Raw genomic sequence first — 6,435 nt, forward strand, 5'->3', positions numbered from 1 at the left:
GTGGTTCAACAACTTTTGTGTTGATCACAGATGGGTGACTTTGACGACTCTGCTTCCCCATTTCACATGCAGCACACAGATGCTCTCTGTCAAACTTGAGCAATGGAAGACCCCTAACATGACCTCCAGTGACAAGTCGGTTGATATCTTTAAAGTTGAGATGAGAGAGTCTTCGGTGCCACAACCAGCTTTCGTCGGATTGAGCTTTTGATAACAAGCATATAGCTGGGTTTCCTTTGATGGGTTTAAGGTTTAAGGGAAACATATCACCCTTTCGCTCTGACTTGAGAATTACTTTCGTTGTCTTTTTCTCTATGATTTCAGAACCTTCATCATCGAATGAGACTTTGAGACCTGTACCTCCAACAAGCTGAGATACACTGATGAGGTTGTGTTGGAGTCCTTCCACATAAGCCACCTTCCTTATAGTAAAGTCCCCATTTGTTATCATCCCGTATCCCTTTATGGTGCCGAAAGAATTATTTCCAAACTTGACGTTGCCACCATTTGTAAGAGATCTGTATTCCCTGAGCTCCTCTTTCCTCCCTATCATGTGACGTGAGCAGCCACTATCGATATACCATTCTTCGTCGAACTGCTCGTCACTTATAACCTGCAAAAATTAGGCAAATTTAGGAACCCAAAGTTTCTTGGGTCCATGTGAGCTTTTCATGGGAACAGGAACAGTAAGAGAGATGTCAACTAGATATGTTCGTTTTATGAGAGTTGTTTCATCTTTCTTTTTAATGGTAAAAACTTTTATCTTATTAGGATTGGGTGTGTTCGGTTTGGACTCTGGTTTGGATTCATTGACCTTCTGCTTTCCCTTTTGTTCAGCTGACGAATGAGATTTTTGAGAACAAGCGGAATTAGCTTTAGAGCCAGATGGACATGATTCGGTGGAAGTAGAAGAATTAGAAGAACGAGAAGAATTAGAATGAGAGGGTTTGGATTCAGAGGACTTCCTAGCTGGAGACTTTAGGTGACCTTTTTGCTTTTGATCGTTGGAGGGACTGACCTTAGAGTCTTGTTCTCTTTTGACTTCAGAACCGAACCTTTGCGTTTGGTTGGAGCTGTTCTTGGAACCGAACCTTTGGTTTCGGTTGAAGTCTTTTTTAGAACCGAACCTTTGCCTTCGGTTGGTATTTTCTCGTGAACCGAACCTTGGTTTTCGGTTGTTGTGACTTTCAGGCTTTCCTACAGGATTGTTTTCATACTTCAGATTCTTGTCTTGGTGTGAGAAGTATGCATTCTGGGATTGCCAGAATTGTTTCCTTTCAGAAAGGTTCTTCCTGTATCTTTGGCTCCTTTCTCTCTTCCTATTCCTCATCTGCTTAGGTTGATGATGAACATTCGCTTTCGTTTTCGGTGTCTCCTTGGCTGGTTCCTTTTGAACTGCAGGAGTTTTACTTTGAGCCGAGGGAGCAGAGGGAATGTCTGTAGAAGTTCCACTTTGAGCTGAGGGAGTAGAGGTAGTGTCTTCTTTTGCCGAACGATCATCTTCCTGAGGAATATCTTTCGTACCACTGGTGCTTGGCTCATCGAAATTATCCGGCTTATTCAAGGGTTCAGGTATGTATCTTCCTTTACTCATCCAGGAGGTTCTTTCAGATAAGCCAACAGTTTCGTTTGCATTATCTATTGGAGCTTCCCAGAAGTATTCATCGCAGCCATCAGCATTGTCTTTGTTTACGATAGCTGTGAGTTCAGCTGTTTGATGTTCGGTTACTCCAGTTACCTTGTATACTTGATTCGGAGTGGTCCTGACCTTTTGATACACAACTGCTTTCTCAACCAATATCGGGGACTTTTGTTGGGACAATCGAGCGAACTCCACTGAATTTTCAGAAATAAGATTCTTGTGGTTTTTAGGTTTGCTTTTAATAAATTCTGAGCAGTCAACTTTGTCCTCTACAGAAATTTCACTCATGTTTTCGTCCTCGTTAAGCTCAGATGCATTTTCAACATCAATTTTGTTTTCTGAGCTTACGTTGGCGTTTAAAGAGTCAAATTTTTGCATGGTTTCGGTTCTCAGTTTAAGTCTGTCATTTTCATCCAAAAGATTTTTAAGCATGTCCTTATGGTCCTTGGATTTAATGAAGGACTCAATTTTGTCCAGTCCATACATGTAGGTCGGATTGACATCATCAGACGATATCACACTCTCACAATTGTAGGCTTCAGCATCGATTTCATCCTCCTTAAACTCTAGGAAGGCAAAATCATGCGATGGATCTTTTAGCCTATTTCACAATCCAAGTGAAGTTGAGTAATATTAGAATACAAACATTTAGCAATTAAACAAAAAACATTCCGCTGTTTCAACAATTTTAAATTGTCTCTTTGCAAATAAATGTTTTCGTCTTAAACTTTAACTAATTCCGACTCCTTTAACTCGATCCACATTCTCCGTTCCTCACTCTTCGACGCCACCCTGCTTAATTGATCAGTTAGGTTAGAATTGGTGACTCGAGTTTGAGTTAAGCTACTATCTAGATGAGAAATTCTTGTATTAACATTTTTTAGTTATTTCTCATATGAGGATGGTGGTACTTTGGATGAAATAAAAATAGATTGTACCTTCTTTATCAGTTCATCGAGCTCATTGAACTGCTGGCTGAGTGGTTTGGCCGTAAAGCACATGTCCTCCTGCACCTTCGGTCCATCGCTTCCACCATCGGTGTTGTATCCCCTCATTTGAGATACGTCAGTCACCATGAAGCATCTTCCTCCACTGCTTTCCTCCTTAGCCACATAAGCCTTTCCATGGGTAGGCTTCCTCACTTCATCGTCTTCTGAGTCGGTGGACCAAACTTCCGTGCTACCGAACTCGTCATCATTAACCGAACCCTGCACAATAAGAGCATTAATAGAGGGGTTGGCGGTAGACTTCTTCTTTCTCAAGTCGTCCAATCTTTTCTGCAACACAGCTTCCTCATCATTTCCATCATCCTTTTCAGCCATCTTCTTAAGGACACAGTCCTTAGCATAGTGGTTTTTCCCACCATAGTAGAAACAGCTTACTCCAGAATCGCCATCCACCTTTGGTTCCTTCTTGGGCTCCTCAGCCTTCGGTTCATTGTTCACCTTTTCAGAGCTGTAACTCCCCTGCCAGTTTCGGTTTTTGTTGCTGGGGAATCTCTTCTTTATGAACCTCTTGGGATTGGACACCATCATGGCATAATCCTCAGACGTGAGGTCATATTCCTCCAAGTTGAGGTCTTCATCCTCCATTACAGCTTTACTTTTAGATAGGAGGGCCAACGAACCAAGACTAGAAACGACGTTCTTCTCTTGCAGCACAATCTTCTCTTGGGACTTGAGAATGCCCACCAGTTTCGCCAAAGAGTATGATTTAAACTGCTCATGGGCTTTGACTGTGGAAACCACTGCTCTCCATTCAGACCTCAGTCCATTCAAGAAAGTAACCTTCTGTTCGATAAGCTTCCTTTCAATATCGTGTTTGATCATCTTGCTGAGAAGATGATTGAAGCGATCGAATGTCTGGGTCACCGTTTCTTCGGCCCCTTGCCTGAATTCTCCAAACTCAGATAAAAGCAAAGTTTGGATAGAATGTTCAAGATCCTCGTCTGTAGAATACAGTTCACGAAGTCTATCCCAAACTTCCTTTGCCGTCGTGCATGAGCTAACCAATCTGAATGTGTCGGACTGGAGGGCGAATCTGATCAACCTTAACGCCTTAATATTGCACTGAAATTTGTCCTTTTCATCTTGTGCAATATCCTTCACATCCTTTAGCAGATCATTGTACTCCTTTTGTGTCTTAATAATCCTGGACGTTGCAGAATGAGAAAACGGTCCATTGATAATAGCTTCCCATATGAGGTACCCATTATCCTCCGATCCAATCACGTAGTCTTCAAAGTGATGTGCCCATACTTCATAGTCATGGGTGTATAAGATTGGAATCTTTGTCGTCGAACCGATGCAGTTGGAAATATTAATAGGGTTTGATTGCGTCGCGTCCATTATGATCGTAAAAACCTGTTCAAAGATCAGACTTGTAATAAAGCAGATTAGGGTAAAACAATAAATATCAAGATACGTCAATAAAGAGATGACGGCTCAATAAATATTGATGATTGCGGAAAAACCCTAATGGAAATCTTTTTCACAGAAAAGATGTGTATCGATTACACAGCCTCCCGCTCTGATACCAATTGATGAGATTAAAAAACAACCTTTAATCTACGAAGATCGATTAGATCTTGAACAGGTATGTAAATATAAAACTATATGAACGCAATAATAAGAACAAGACGAAATTGAATCAAATGTGTCAAATGATTAAACAAAATCCTCAGAAGAGCTCGATTAAGAACATCAACTATAGAGGATTGGTAGGTTACAAGAACGATTAAAGAAAACCTGTTATACTCTAGATGAATCGCTATTTCGTTAATCTCTAAATCGTTAACCTAATATGCATGCAAGCATAAACTTATATACAAAACATAAAAGGCTCTCGGTTGGACAGGCCCAAACCGGAATACAAAATAACTTATACTATCGAGCCCAAAAGACGCAATCTTCAAAATAATCTTCAGCCCAACAGATGGGTTTGAGGTTAAGAGGAAACATTTCACCTTTACGTTCAGATTTGAGAATAACTCTTTTCGTCTTCTTCTCAACAATTTCAGAACCCTCATCGTCGAATGAGACTTTGAGACTAGTACCTCCAACGAGCTGAGATACACTGATGAGGTTGTGTTGTAGCCCTTCCACGTATGCAACCTTCCTTATCGTGAAATCACCGTTAGTAATCATTCCATATCCTTTTATGGTGCCGAAGGAGTTGTTTCCAAACTTTACGTTTCCACCATTTGAAAGAGACCTGTATTCCCTTAGCTCTTCTTTCCTTCTTGTCATGTGATGTGAGCAGCCACTGTCAATATACCATTCTTCGTCAAACTGCTCGTCACTGATAACCTGCAAAAATTAAGCAGATTTAGGAACCCAAAGTTTCTTGGGTCCACGTGAGCCTTTTACAGGAATAGGAATAGTAAGATAGATGTCAACAAGATATGTTCATTTTATTAATGTTGTTTCATCTTTCTTTTTGATGGTAAAAACTTTAATTTTATAGGATTTGGTGCTTTCGGTTTTGACTCTGGTTCAAACGCTGAAACCTTCTGTTTTCCCTTTTGTTCTGCTGATGATTGAGATTTTTGAGAAAAAGCAGAATGGGATTTAGAATAAGGTGAAGAAGAGTTGGAAGAATTAGCAGAATTAGATGAGATAGAATGAGAGAGCTTAGATTGAGATGATTTCTTGGCTGGAGACTCTAGGTGACCCTTTTGCTTTTGATCATTGGTGGAACTGACCTTAGAGCTTTGATCTCTTTTGATTTCCGAACCGAACCTTTGCTTTCGGTTGGTGTAGTTCTCTGAACCGAACTTCTGCTTTCGGTTGAAATCATTTTCTGAACCGAACCTCTGCTTTCGGTTGATATTTTTCTCCGAACCAAACCTCTGCTTTCGGTTGTTGTGTCTCTCTTGCGATTCGATAGGATTTTTCTCAAACTTTAGGTTCTTGTGTTGATGAGAGAAATAAGCATTTTGGGATTGCCAGAACTGTTTTCTTTCAGAGAGATTCTTCCTGTATCTCTAATTCCTTTGATGTTTCTGATTTCTCATCTGCTTCGGTTGATGATGGATATTAGCTTTCGGTTTCGGTTTTTCTATGGCTGGTTCACTCTGAACTGAGGAAGTTTCACTTGAAGTTGTGACTTCTTTTGCTGGAAATCCTTTTTCTTGAGGAATGTCTTTCGTACCGCTTGTGCTTGGCACATCGAAGTTATCAGGTTTATTCAAGGGTTCTGGTACGTATCTCCCTTTGCTTTTCCATGAGGTCCTTTCAGACAAACCTACTGTTTCATTAGCATTATCGATTGGAGCTGACCAGAAGAACTCATCGCAGCCATCAGCATTGTCTTCGTTTACAATAGCTGTGAGTTCAGCAGTCTGATGTTCGGTTACGCCTGTGACCTTGTATACCTGATTTGGAGTGGTTCTAACCTTTTGATATACTACGGCCTTCTCTGCAAGAATCGGGGACTTTTGTTGGGACAAACGAGCGAACTCTACTGAATTTTCTGAAATTAGATTCTTGTGATTTTCGGGTTCGCTTTTTACAAATTCTGAGCAGTCAACCGTGTCCTCTACAGAAATTTCACTCATATTATCGTCCTCATTAAGCTCAGATGCATTTTCAACATCAATTTTATTTTCTGAGCTCAAGTTGACGTTTAAAGAATCAAATTTTTGTATGGTTTCGGTTCTCAGTTTCAGTTTATCATTTTCATCCAAAAGGTTTTTAAGCATGTTCTTATGGTCCTTGGATTTAATGAAAGATTCTATTTTGTCCAGTCCATACATGTACGTCGGATTAACGTTCTCAGATGAAATAACACTC

Source organism: Lactuca serriola, chromosome 1 (assembly GCF_051521515.1).
Source record: "Lactuca serriola cultivar US96UC23 chromosome 1, Lser_US96UC23_V15, whole genome shotgun sequence".
NCBI lineage: Eukaryota > Viridiplantae > Streptophyta > Magnoliopsida > Asterales > Asteraceae > Lactuca > Lactuca serriola.